Here is a 15566-nt window from a genome sequence, read left to right as displayed (position 1 = left end):
AGAGTTCAAACATTGTGTTTAAGAAGTTTTTTAATAGTTTTCGATAAGATTATATTTAAGTTTCTTCAATATTATTATTGACTATTGTATAATAAAAGTGAAATATTTATATTGATTTTTCAATATTAATTAATTATATTTCTAGTTCATACATATATTATTATGTCAATAATAATTGGAAAAGTTTATTTATTTCTCGAAAAAATTTTATCGAAATTATTTAAAAAAATAAGTAATCCCCTCTTCCCGTCCTTATTTGAGCAGTATGTAAAGAATTCATATAGTATAGGTGATAGAATAGAAACATTAATCATAATATAGTTTTACGTGGAATTCGATATTGAGAAGAACGCTAAATTGTTGGCATTGGAGCGCTTCTTTGTTACAGTCTTGTTAAATACGTATACATTCATTTAAAAACATTTTCTTCAACATTTGTTGCTTTGCACTTCTTTAATATTATTTATAAATATTGATTTTGAGATGTTCAAAACCTGAAAAAGGCGTCACCTGTAATTCACCTGTGCAAAAAACTACTGCAGGTGAAAGGCGCGTCATTTGTCATACATATCGTGATTTTAATAATACTTTATAAAAAGTGGTGTTAAGTCGCCAGTGGGACCGTACTTCAAAGTGGAAACAAGCCTTGAAGAATGTAATTCTACTGAATAGAATACCGACTAAGAGATGCAGGCGCTATCGCGGTCTTCGTCATCCACGATGATCCTGGGTGAGAAGGATTTTGAGATTAGCTCAGAATTCAACTCACAACGGGAGGTCTTGCTCGAGCTCTGGGACGGAGGATGGTGGTGACATAACCATCATCAGTAAGACTGACTCCGTTTCGATGTCGGGAGACGGTGGCATTAGCACCAGGACCGTCAGTGAAGTTGGCTTCAGCAGGATCAATCCGTTTACAAATTACGCAGTGCTAGGAGCAAGCTGCAGCGGCTATCGCTCAAAACCCCGGAGGAGCTTAGTCCTTGAGAGATAGAGCAGATGGAGAAAGCGAAGACGATCCTGGGCTCGACGGAGATCAGAGAGGTTGCGAAACCCATGATTCCGGAGAGAATGAGGCCTGCGCTGGCTGCTCTGGTTTTATCGGGTTCCGGTGCGCCTAACAGGGCTAGGGAATCCGCTGGGGCTGCAGCGAAATCCGAGGGGAAGGTGGCTCACCCAACCAAGGGCAAAGTCGAGGTTAGAAGGGACCACTTCCATAAGAAGAGAAAGCGAAAGGCACAGCTTCGCAGAAGGGAGATGTGAGGCAGGTTGCCATCGTGGATGAGAGCGACCCGGAAGGCCGGTTGGATCTTGGGAAATGGCAAAGGATGGAAGAAAGGATCCAGGATGAGCTACTGGAGGTGTTTTCATCTGGCTCAGCAGATGAAATCATCTTCGATGGAGCTGGATGAGATGGAGGCTACAAGGTGGTAGCGTGCTCCAACATGGTTTCCAAGAAGTTCTTGAAGGACACGTTGCCGAAGCTTGGAGGCATTTGGGAGGAGGCCAAACTACGGCCTATCCCTAGGTCCGATGTTGGTAGGTACCGGGGCCGAAAGCGTGGCTGTGGATACCCAAACCCTACGTTGCAGCGGAGAGGATCCTCAGGCTACTGATTGCACAGAATCGGAAGCTTGGGGCTGAGGACTGGACTGTGGTTAGGGAGGAGCCTCGGAAGGAAACTGGACAACACTTCCTTCTGAGCATAAATAGGAAATCGGTGCCCTATATAGAGAATAATGGCGGATTGGTAAGGTTCAGCTTATTAAAGGTGATGCTTAGGACTGTTAGGGCGGGCCGTTCGGGAGATGGATGAAGTGAACCTCCATCACAATAGGACCGCTATTGGCAATCTTGTGGGATACATGAGCGCTAATGGCATCCACATTGCGCTCATTCAGAATCCGTGGTTAGATAGAAAGGGGAGAAAACGGGGCCTGAGACTTAAGGACTATGTCCTGTATTACAAAATCGGAGTAAGTAGACAGAGATCCTGTATTTTCGTCAGGAAGGAACTAAAACTTTTTCTTTTAGATAACTTTTTTGACGGCGATACAACTGTGGTGAGGCGGGACAGGAAGAAGAAGGATTTGCCTCTTCTTCTGATCTCATGTTATATGCCCTACGACAGCGAGGCAGGATGTGGAGACACGATTTACTGGCAGGGTGTGATGCGAATGCGCACTACACTCTATGGGGAAGCTCGAATGTTAATCGGCGAGGTGAGTCGTTAGGAATAGGAGTGAGGTGATAGACCTTACTTTGGCTACTAATTTAGGGACCTTAATGGTCAGTAACTGGATAGTATCGGAAGAGTCTTCCATCTCGGATATTGCTGGATCGATTCCATATTGCTGGATTCGTTTTAGGATAAATTTGCAACCGGAGATGGGGACGCCATTTAGGAACTTCCGAAGGGAAAATTGGGATGAGTACTGGGCGGCCCTTGAATCTGACATGGCTAGGCCGGTACATGAACTGATAAGAAGAGGTAAGTCAGTGGACAATGCGGTTGAGTGTTTGAGTGCGGATATGAGGGGGGACTTCGAGGTCAATTGCCGAATTAGCCGCCCTGCAAAGTGTGGTAGACCATGGTGGTGTAACGAAATGAGTGAATCCAGGAGGAAAGTAAGGAGGCTACATAATTTGGCGAAGCGGGGCAGCAGCTCATCCATGTGGGAATAGTATAAGAAGGAACTGAGGGCTTTTAAGTACACAATAAGTAGTCCAAACGGAGGTCTTGGAGGAGCTATTGCACGTCATTGGAAAATACCAATGAAGTTGCAAGATTAGGGAAACTACTATCGGGGGAGCCCCTGGTACCTGGTTTTGTTAAAAGGGATGATGGCACTTGGGCTGGCTCTAGTATAGAAACGTTGGGGAAGCTGATGGAGGTTTACTTTTCGGGATCAATTCCCGAGGGAAAAGGAAGAGCAAAGTCCAAGGGAGACTGTACGAGCTTTAGGTAAAGAAATTTTCACGGGGGGGAGGATACAGTGGGCTATTAAGTCTTTTGGCCCCTACAAGTCTTCGGGAACGGATGGGGTGTGGCCTATTATGCTGCGGAGGACACCGACAGTAATCATTGATTGGTTGGTGGTAATTTTTCGTCGCTGCCTGTATATGGGGTATATCCCAAGAGAATGGAGAGAGGTAAGGACGGTTTTTGTGCCGAAGCTTGGTAGGAGTGGTCATGTCAGCGCGAGGGATTTCCGGCCAATCAGCTTGTCGTTTTTTGTGCTGAGGACCATGGAGAGGTTAGTGGAAAAATATATACGGAATGAGGAATGGGAGTCGGGTCTGTCAAATGACTAGCATGCCTACAGAAGAGGATGATCTGCGGAGACGGCGCTGCACGCGGTGGTCACGCAGGTAGAGGTGTCTCTGCAGTACAAGGAGTATACATTGGCTGCTTTCTTGGATTTTGAGGGTGCTTTCAATAATGTAAAGGTTGAGGCAATAGTGGGGGTTCTCGAAAATGTAGAAGTAGAGGAGGACATAATCAAATGGATAGAGCAAATGCTTACTACTACTATCGCCATATCTGTGGGTCCTGGTTAGGAAGGGTTATCTTAGGCTCATGAGGGATAGTGGATGTAGAGTTACTACCTATGCGGATGATGTGGCAATCCTGGTCTCGGGTAAATACCCAGAAGTACTGAGTGCAATAATGCAGGGGGGTCTTGATATACTGGATGGTTAAGCGCGAGGATGCGATCTTTCTGTGAACCCCGTAAAAACGGAGCTGGTGTTGTTCACGAGGAAAAGGAAGGTGCACAGTTTTGCCCTGCCTAGGATGACGGGAATCGAACTGTGTTTGGCGGGCGGGTTGTGCGAGATTCCTGGGCGTGATTAGGGATAGTAAGCTGCTGTGGAGGGAAAACATAGAGAATAGGGTAAGGAGGACCATGACTGCGTTGTTTGCCTGCAAGAGGGCGGCTGGTAGACGGTGGGGAGTGTGTTCTCGGCATTGGTCTGGTGGCCAGCGGTGCTTCGGGACAGGGAAAGGAGGAAGTTGGAGAGGGCGCAGCGTATGGCGTGTATTTAGGTGACGGGTGAATTGCGTACTACACCCATTTTGGGTTTGGAGGTTATTCTCGACCTGGATCCCGTGGGTGAGTACGTAAAAGCGGCGGCTGCGAGGAGTGCCTTGAGGCTACAGGCGATGGACATACTTAAAAACAGGGAATGCACACACAGTAGAATTCTTTGAGAATATGGAATGCGGCCTATGGATTAGGCCTGATTTTGTGGTGCCATACACCAAATGGAGAGTTGATTATGGGGTTGTGGTTCCACAAAGGGAGGATTGGAGTGTGGGGGGGTTATGCACGCATGAGGCGTTATCGGATCTACACGGATGGTTCTAAGACCATTTATGGTATGGGGGCGGGGATCTTCCCCGAGGAGTTGGGGATAGAGCTATCGATTAGGCTGCCTGATAGATTTAGGGTCTTTCAGGCAGAGATTTAGGCGGTGCTCAGGGCGGCACAATTGGCTGCAACAAAACCGATGGGGGGATGCGAGCTGGCATTTTTTGTGGATAGTAGGCTGGCGGTTGGAGCCCTCGCGTCTTATTCGTTTGGGTCGGCTTTGATGGGTCGATGCAGAGGATCACTTGGGGCACTTTGTACTATGTGCAGGGTGGCTGTGTTCCCGGTCATCCGGTCATAGCGAGATACGAGGTAATGAGATGGCAGATCGTCTTCCGAGGGCTGGGGCTGTCGGGGATGCTGACGTGGTGGATGCGTCGGTTCGTCTGTCGCTGAGGGTTTATCTTACCGTCATAGATGTTGAGTGTAGGAGGAGGAGCGGGGTCTTGTGGGCGGAGGCTCACACGTGTAGGGTGACTAGGGCAATGTGGCCTATCAGGGACGAAAGGAGGACGAGGATGCTGTTGAGATATAATAAGGCTGATCTCAGCACACTGGTTGGTGTCCTGACGGGGCATTGCCCTCTGGGGAAAATGACCAGGAGGCTTGGGATTGCTATGACGGATGTATGTCGTGGGTGTCGGGATGTGGCGGAGGTGAAGGATGTAGAGCATGTCCTCTGTGCCTGTCCGTTTCTGATGTCGAAGAGAAGGCATGTCTTGCGGGCTTATTTTTACGACGACCTTGAGGACCTTTCCGAAATGTCTCTTTGTTTGCTGGTTTGGATATGGGGTCTTGTGAGTCGAGCTGCATGGAGGTTGATGGGTGTTTTTTTTTTCTGATGGTTGCCGATGGCTTTTTCTGTTGACCTAGTGTTGACCTCTTACTACTACTACGAGATATTGGCTTTATATGACGTCCAATGTCTCGAAAACATTATTAAATAGTTTATACGAGCTCTGCTCAATACGGGGTTATATTTGATCAGTATTAAATTTTTTTTCAATTTTTGATCAACTTTTCTGTATACATTTATTAGCAAGCTATTCATTTTAAAATATTTTTTTATTATAATTTTAAATATTAATTTTGAGTTTTAAAATTTGAAACAAACTTTTAATTTGAAAACCTATGTATTTTCTCCGCAGTGCATCGTATATTAAAAATTTATTTTAATAACAGTTTTACTCGAAGAAAATTATTTTTTTTTATGCAGAAAATCTTATAAAAAAATGTTGTTCCATTTACTCGAATTCATAAATGTAGATTTGAAGATGCAGTAATAAAAAAGTAATAGTAAAAAAGTAGTTCAAAAGTATTTTTTTTGAAAAATTTATATGTACTTACATATGTACATATGTTAGTATATAATGTAAGTGAAAAATAATAGAAAAAAATATTTTATATATTGTTTATTTTAAATTTTTTATATTACGGTATGTTATATAATATCATACACAAAAGCAACACAGCTCTACCTCCACAAAATGTGTAAAAGAATTGGAAAATTTAAAAGAAAAGAAAAAATTTTTCATTCAATTTTCAATTAGAACAGAAAAAAATATTAAGTAAAAAAAATATAATTTTTATACAGCAATACAATTGAAGAGAATAAAACATTTGCATAAACATACAAACATAAATATATGTATACAATTTTAGCGTGGTGAGAAAACATGTATTGTTGTCTCACGATATATGATTTTTTCACTCTCATGTGTTTTATTTTATAAAGAAAATACATTAAAATCTCTTATGATAACTTTTAAGAATAAAAATAAATTATATATTTTTATAAAAATGATATATACATACATACATATACATACATATCTGTATGTAAGCTGTTGAATACTAAAGCACCTATCTAACTCTTATGAAACTGAATTAAGAAATCAAAATTTTTAATTATAAACAGGTAGTTATAGCATGAATCGGACTTTAAACTAAATTTAAATGGAAAAAACATACTGCATACGGTTATAAAAAAAAATTTACATTTTAAATATATTCACAATACCGAAATTTCTGAAGGACGCTAATGCACCTTAAATTTTAAATTCCAAGCGTCCAAAATTATACTAAAAATCGTTAATTATAAATTTTTAAAAAAAATTAATTGCCTTTCGTTTAAATTGCCGTTGACATAATTTTGATATACTGCATCGGAAATACAAAATTTTTAACAACCGCATGCCCCATATCGTACTAATTTTCATGTAGCACTTAATTAAATTTTGAAAGACAGCCGAAATTGACGAAATATTGAAGTTTTGAGAAGCAGTATATTTTAAGATTAAAAGAAAAATTAACGACAAATTGTAATTTTGCATATACTTTGGCGAAATTTTAGAGTAGGTAATAATTTTCAATATAATGATTGAATTAGTTAAGTACGAGTGTGAGGTGATGTTTTGCCTAAGATATTTTCAGAGGAGATATGTGACCACGGCGGGGGGTTCGTTCCTTAACGTAGTTATAGTGCTGCAGTTTGTCAGGAGCCTTGGTATAGGACTGATGTAGGCGGGGATGAGAATCACAAAAGATCTTATTGGTAGACGTGAAAAAGGACAAAATATTTGGCATATCTTACTGCATTTATTATACATATGTACATTTGCACCTACATACATGTAATTATAACATGCATTAATGTACTACTTTAAAAGTGTTTATTCTTAACGTCATTAGAATTATTGCATTTGTTTCTTTCATAAATATAAAAGTGATGAATCTCGTCATGGTTATTTCTAGAAAAAAAAATAAATGAATATTTTATTGTTATAACTTTTAACTTATATAAGAGTATAAGTGCTATTATTTTAAAATTTCTTGTGGGATTTAGGAAAAAAAGAATTTTTTTTTGTGTAGAATAACATTATGACTTGGCTTTGAAACCTTTTAAATCTCTTTCTTTTATATACTTCGTTTTTAAGGTTTGCTTGTATTGTTGTAATCTATGTATGTCTCTTGTTCCTTGTTGAATTGTTGAAATGAGGTTACAAATTTCGTACAATTAAAATTTTACACTTTCATACTCACGTAATTTTTGTTTAAGTATCTAAATGAGTTTATAATGCAGGTTCGTTTATTCTTCGAAATTTGTTTATTATATAAAATAAATTTAAAATTAGTGCATTAGATAAAGAAAATCATAAAATTTTTTTAACCTGAATTTTAATGACAATTTATCAAGACAAAATTGCCGCTAGCCATAAGATTTTTAAAAAAATAATCGCTTCAGCAATTATTGTGTTAACAGCAATTATTTTTCATAATGTTTTGACATTTAAAAAAGGAGTTTATATTATGTCAAATATGCATACATAGTTTAAATTATGAAATGGTTAACCTTATTTTGACTCCTTGGAGAAGAAGGCCTTTAAGCTAAGCTTAAGGTTTTATAATTTACAATGTTTTAGTTTTACAAAATATTTGGAAAAGAAAAATCATATGGGTAACCTATTTTTTGTTATATAAATGGTTAGTTTGCTGTTATATAAATATACTTTACTGCTATTGTTACTATTATATATGTTGTTATATTAATGAGATAGAATTAAGAGTAATATAACATTTAATACTTAAAAAGAGAAAGACTTTTGTCTTAATTTTTTTAGATGTTAATTATTTGGATGCGTTGTACATATTACATTATTTAATTTTAAAGTCTATTTTATTTCTTGTTACAATTTTCTAGTGCACGAACAGGGACGTGAATGGCATCGTTCCTTTCTTTTTCTAAATTGGAACTTTGCATAAAATTAAAATGCGTAATAATTATTTAATATTGTGTTGTGTCACATGCAATGCACCATTTTGTCCCAATTGTCTAAATTGTTCAAGAGACACAACAAAATGAATTGAGTTGCCGTGTGAAACAGTTTAGGTATACTGCTTTTATATAATTAGTTAACTTATAAGGTACTTTTATATCTAGTTTAATGATATATGTAGCTGTTTCTAGTATTTTTCAAGTATATTTTATTCAAGTTACTCTTATTTTATTGAAAATATTATTACGAAATTTAAATTAAGTGAGCCTAACAAGCATATTAAATTTAAAACTCTACCAAATAGTACAACAATTTTGTTACAAAAGATTATCTATATGAAATGACCAGTGTCATCTAGTTACATAAAATCGGATGGTAACATGAGATTGTTTATAACTTATCGTATCATATGTACATATGTTTTATGCTTTATATGTATGAAAATGTAAGGATGCATACTTACATTTCATATAGCCCGTAATTCCTAATTATTTTGAATCCGACAGTAAATGATTATATCCTAACAATATGCAACACCAATGTGAAGGTGTAAAATGACATTTCTGTTTTGTATAGCATTTGTAGCTTTACTCAACTTTTATTTCTTATAGTTCTATTCCAAATCCTGTCGAATCTATATACTTACATATATGATGTAACATAGTAGATATAAACGCTATGAAATAAACTTTTTATTAGATTAAAAATTTTAAATGCCAAAAATAGTTTCAAATGGTTCTACATTTTTATTGTAATGCATAATATCATAAATTTTATTCAATTTAATTAAATTTTAGGAAAACAATGCATTTGTATTATATGTTATAGTTGAAAAATTTAATAAGAGTAAAAAAAGCAATCTGAGCATAAAAGAGAAAAATTATTTTAAATGCAATGGTACTCGTAAATGTATGAACAATATGAAAATTATTTTTTGAATTCCTTGTTTTTTTTTTTGTTAATAATAGAAAATGTTTCTCAATATTGTTTTAATATTGAATTATGTATGTGTTGTTATTTTGTTGTTATGCTAATTGCAGAATCTTTTTAATATTATTTTACATGTACTTATTTGAATTAAACCCGTGTTTATAATATTTGGGTATAATGTTGTATAAAATGTGTACAAGGTGTTTCGAATCTAAGTTCACTGCTGTATACCATTGTATAAGGCGTTCACAGCTCAACAAATTCGGAGTTACAGGGATATAAGGTCACCCTCGACTGAGTTTTTTAATTTTTGACATTTTTAATATAATTTTGTGCCTATGTCAGATACGTCCGTCATTTAGTATCGGAGCAAGGGCTTTCTAATGATTATCTAGTTATAATCTGTTCAGATTTCAGAATCACACACGACTTTAAAGCAATCCTGTCAACTGAGCTTTAATTTCGTATATCAGTCAATTTCCGAAGTACTATGGTTTAGGAATTATTGAGAAAAATTAAGTACTGCAAATAATTTTTTAATGTCAAATTTTTTTCTTCAATAACTTGTAAAATTGTACAACAGCCGTTTAAAATAGTGTCTCTCTTCTGTTATTTAAAGTTAACAATCGAGTTTATTTACATTTGCAAAAATTAATGATCCGGAGAATATCATAATAATCTTTAATTGACGTCTTGCTCTGTAAGCTGTGAACATTGTTTCTATACAAAAGTTTTGTTTTATGATAGCCTATATATTGACGTATGGTAGTGAACCTAGATACGACCCACACCGTATAATTTAACATTAGATTCAGATTACTTAATTGAAATTTGCAGCAAAATGTTTAAAGTCCAAAAATTTATTCCTTTAATCCTCGAAAATCTTGATTTAGCAGATCTTTACTTTTTGATAAATTTTTAATATTTTTCAACTTACCAATTTTTTATGACTTTCAAAGGCTTTTAAATAAGAAGCTTTGGTTTCCACTGGGATCCGAATGGAGAAAATTCTCAAAAGATTATCATTATTATTTAAATTAAAATATCAAATAACGCGTAAATATTTGAAAAAAAAATTGAGAATTATTCTTGTCAACTACAAGGTTTTACGAGAAATTCTGCATTATATTGAATAATGTAATAATTAAATATTTTTAGTAAAAGAAAAACAAAGTTCGAATACTATATTGTTAACCCGATATGGTACATGTATATAAAAACTGAGTGATTGCGACAATTTCTTTATTGTACACGACGGGGTTCAGCAACAGAACGGGTTACATATTTCATATAGATAATCAAATATTCTCAAAATTCTGACTAATAGGATATTATTTAATTATTATTATGGGCCTTTATTTAATATTCAGAAATTATTAATAATATTATAATTTTTTTACGATTAGAAAGTGAATAAAATTACACATTTATCTGGAAAAAGCTACGATTAATATTCACGAATAATATTTTGTTAAATTCATTGAATAAATATTAATCCTATACAACACTTTTACTTCCCTTTATTCCAGAACAATTTCAAAAGGAAAATGATAAACGTTATCTCAACCCAATCATTTTGGTATACGTATACTAGAATCGCGGTTTGACTTTAAATAAACGAACAAGTGACCGGTGTCTATTTAATCTGAACACCTTTTATTTATTTCCTTGTAATTGTACACAAGAATTTAATTTCTACGTATAAAATAACTATGAGCACAATAAAATGCTCATACATGTATACACTATATATGTTCGTATGTGTATTGCGATAAAAATAATGATAATAGTTATTATTATTCGATAAAAGTAGTAGTTGATTGTTCGGTCACTGTTGACATACGATATGATGATGCGGAGGAGAGAATAAAAATTTTTTTTTTTTGACTTTTTAAAATTATGCTGAATTTTTATCAGGGTTTTCACTTTTTTTTTTTATTTTCCTCTGTTCTTATGGGTTTAATACTTCGCTTGGTTTGGTTTTTGCCTTATCGAAAATTTATGAGTGTCTGCATATTATTAAAGTGTTGATAATGAACAATTGGAGAGAAAATAAAAATTGTAAACAATATTTTTGTGTATGTTATAGCGAAAATATACTGAGAAATTGTCTATAGTTATAAATTTGTTGTATTGCACTTGTATCTGTCAAAGAATGCATGCATATGTATGTGGTGAATATGGAGTGTAGGACTGTGAATGACTTGGTGCATTTGGTTCATTGATACACATTTCATTTTTACCATAATGGAATAATAAAATTTTATAATATTTAAATGAGTTTTTCACATTCCAAATTGAGGATAAAGTGGACATTTGTGTAATAATGATAATTATTATAAGAATAACTATAAAAAAAGCGTTCAATATAAATAAATTGAGAATTAAAAATGGAAGACAAATGAAAGAAATTACGTAATTCAAATATTTTCTTTTTTTTTTTTTGTTTTTTTAATTTCTTAACTGATTAATATTCAAAAGGACGATTTTATTTAAACCAAGTTTTAATGATTTTTTTTTCTCTTTTCCAGGGTAATTCTTTTTATCGACCTCACTGCATACCGTAAGAGAAGTTATATGGTGGAACCAAATTTCAAATATCAAGTTTTTTGTGATAAGAAAGCTCAATTCTCCATGGTAGGGAAGTGTAGATAAAATATTTTTAGAGATGTTGTCGGCCTTTCAGTCTGTCAGGAATTGATTAACGCATTTATAAATATGTGAGGCTTCGGGAACTGGACGGTATTTATAGGTCGGTATTAAGTTTGTGATCGCATTTTAAGGAAAATATTCAACAGGAAACAACCAGTTTTCTTGAAATTCAATTAGTTAAAGGAACTAATTGGGAAATTTATTCTTACAACATGGGAGAATAACTGTTCGGGGAATTCGGGTGGCGAAAGCCGAGCGAAGAGAGCGAAAGTTACACTTTTCTATAGGTATGTTAGCAATCTAAAAGCTAGTAACCTTTAAAAAATTCAAGGGAACTGTTCAAAATTCATTTTCGTGATCTTATGCAACACTTTTGTTATTATTTAGACAACAGAAGTTACGGCCGGTTATATGTTGACCACATCAGATGTTTTTTTTTTCTTTTCAGTCTTTGTAATTAGAAAAAGTTGTTTGCTCTCATTTAAATTATTGAATTTCCTTTTTTTGTAAAATATTTCCTTGTTTTTTTTTATTTCAATTAATTATATAATAAATTTTTTAATATAAATACCATAGGGAAATTAAGGCAGAAAAAAAACGACTTTGAAATTCTTAAAGGAATGAAATTAAATAAAAAATTTTATTAAAAATAAATAGGAAGGCTTTTATACGTGATCGCTTTTGAAAAAAATTGTTTTATATTAGAAGTGTAAATTTCATTTGTTTAAGAGGTCATTGGAAGGCATTCTATAATTTATTTGTTTGGTTATTTAATAAAATTTTAATAATAATTATTTTTATAATTATTTTAATTTATAATGACGCATAAATATAATTCTGGTTTTAAAAAGAGAAATTCTTTTAGAAAGATTTTGCACACAATTGTCTTGAATAGAAATTCAACATTGTTTGAAGTAAATGGTTAAGATTTGATCTCTATTTTATGGCAGTTATGAAAGGCAGTTCTGTGAACTTTGGCTGTTTCTTATATAAGAAAAAAATCACATGGGTTGTATTATGAAAGTCCATATACTATTAGGTTGATTTTATTTTTGTTGTATAAGACCTTCTATAGCTTAGTCACAGATATTAGAGTATTGCTTTGATAAAGAACATGGAGCACGTTCATTGCGCTTTCCCGTTTATACTGTGAAAGAAGACGTGATTTTTGGAATGCTTCTTTTACTACAGTTTGGAAGAAATATCGGCATCATCATTGATATGATTTTTGGGATTTGTCAAGGTGATTGATTGGTTATGCTACAGATATGTTGGCAAATTTTTAATTTTTTGCTGAAAAGTATTGTTAACGTAAGGGTTGTCTTTTTTAAATTGGGTGTTGCCGATCGTCATTATTATTGATGTCGCGTAAATGATCTTTCTTACCAAAACTAAGAATAAGGTTTTCTACCGGAACAGTAGTTTATCATAAAATAACACCTAAAATAACAGTGTATAAAATAATAGTTATACTTATAAATTTTAAACGATCTTTGTAGGAGCCACTGTGACTAGGGGAGGAGGAAACGGTGACCCACCTTCTATGCTCATGTCCGGAACTGGCGAACTCCAGGCAGAGACGCCTTTGGTCTTACTTCTTCAGGCACGCTACTGACTTAGCGGATGTAAGCGGTAGAAATTTGAACCGATTTTCAAAGGGTTCGGGCTGGTTCAGATGAGGGGCGGGAGAGAAGAGATGCGGCGGTACCACAACGGGCCTAGTTGGCCTATGTGTACCCTTCGGGGAGCCGCGACAACCTAACCTAACCTATAAATTTTAAGTGTAAACTTTAAACAAAAATTAAAACTTTTTATTGCTGCATACTATAAAATGTGCCTACATATTGTGTATACGAGTATTTATATACAATAAGTACTTATATATTATAGGTATAGTTGTGAACTAGGTGTGAACACAATTTATTAAAATAATATTTGCTTTATCACTTTGCATGATAAGAGCTTTGAAAAAAATTTTTTCCAAAAAATTTTCTAAATTTCTATAAAACATACATATTTACATAGGTACTATTCAACACATAAACCTTTATATACATTCACATGTTTATAAATATATAACAAATATAAAGTTTTTAAAGAATCAAGAAAATTTAAAGAAAAGGATTTTCTTTTTACATAAGAAAAACAAGAAAAAAATAAAAAAAATAAATTAAAAAAAAAACAACAAAAAACTAAAATAACATGCTTTGAACATTAAATTGTTTGTCATCGAATTAAATCGAATAGATTTTATTAGATCTGATTGATTAAGAGAAATGATTTTTAGTATTTTTTTATGAATACATGACAATGACATGACATAATCTTAAAATCCATTAATCATCGCGTTTTATTTAAAATGCTTAAAATCTAATTTAATTAGAGAAAATATTGTTAAAAGTTACAACTCGTGCGTGCTTATTAAATTTTTTGTGTGTGTTATTTTTTTGCCGTGTGTCGGTATCCACCCTTTGTCAACTTACAAATTTTAATAACAAAGGTGAATTTTATTTGACATTAATGTCTGAGATTTTACATATTATACAATGTGATTTAATGTTTTCTGTTCTTCTACAATTCTACATGATTTGATGAAATATTTTAATTGTATATAATAAAGGTTAAAACTCTAATGAAATGGAATGACATTAATTGTTGTAGTGCCTTTTTTTTACATAAGATTTGAATTTGCAAAGTCTTAATACTGAAAGTATTAAAATATTTATCGACAAGGTGAGAACGTTTCGATCGACCTTATTCTATTGAATTATACCGCACACTTACAGCATAGCAATTAACTTTCAGAATTTTTATGGTAGCTACCCGAACATATTAAGCGGTTGTACGAATATTCCTAAATAAGTGTATCTGAGTTGTAATTTAATACATTTTTGTTTTTTTTCTCTACTAGGTGAAAAAATTTTGAAAGACAAAGGAGGACGGCGCTATCTGCCTTTTTCCTCCGACATTGGGTGAGTGTGACTCCTACCCTAAAAAATCAGCTAAACTCTAAACTGATAAAACTGGTCCTACAGATAAACTATTACCTCTGCGCTAAGTGGGTTTTCCATTCAGGAATTAAATACCTTCCATAAGGAAATTGATATTTTGTGTTAAATTGAAAGGTCTTGTTCGTTTAAGTCTTTCTGTCATAACGCCGTTGTCTAGCAGCCGAGCTGCTTTCATATTTACATGCTGTTCTAGACGAGCACTATGCTTTGTAGCGCAACTCCTAATTTCATCTACAACCACAGGAACCTGTTACGTATATACCATGGCGCATTTACCATGCCAAGTAGAACTTTATTCTGGAAGGTTTGAATTTTCTTGATGTGAGTCTTCTTGGCACAACCCCACAGTTGAATGCCATATAGTCATATTGGTTTAATGATTTAGCTATAAATCAATATCTTATTATCAATTGCCAAATTGGATATACGACCTAGGAGCCAATAATTTTCTCTATAAGAATTGAATACATAATTACCAAAGTTCAAGCAATAAATCTTTTGTTATACAATATGCACCTAAACATTTTGTTCAAATTGGTTCAATTATAGTTACATTCATCCTAAGCGAAAAAGTTTGATGATCTTTGCTCTTATCATTTTTGAGTTATCGTGCGAATGGCCGGACGAACGGACATGTTTAATTCAACGCCGAATTTTACTCTGAGCAAGAATATACAATATACGTTACATGTTTATACCTCAAAAGATTCCTTCAAGTGATAATACACCTTTCACAAAACGGATTGGCAATGTTAATGGCACATAATATGCAATAAAATTCATATTACGTGCGGGAAAAGAATACAAAAGTGCATATTTAAATT

The sequence above is a fragment of the Condylostylus longicornis genome, unplaced genomic scaffold (genome assembly GCF_029603195.1).
Source record: "Condylostylus longicornis isolate FDR11 unplaced genomic scaffold, ASM2960319v2 ptg000084l, whole genome shotgun sequence".
Lineage (NCBI taxonomy): Eukaryota > Metazoa > Arthropoda > Insecta > Diptera > Dolichopodidae > Condylostylus > Condylostylus longicornis.
Note: the sequence above shows the minus strand (reverse complement) of the source record.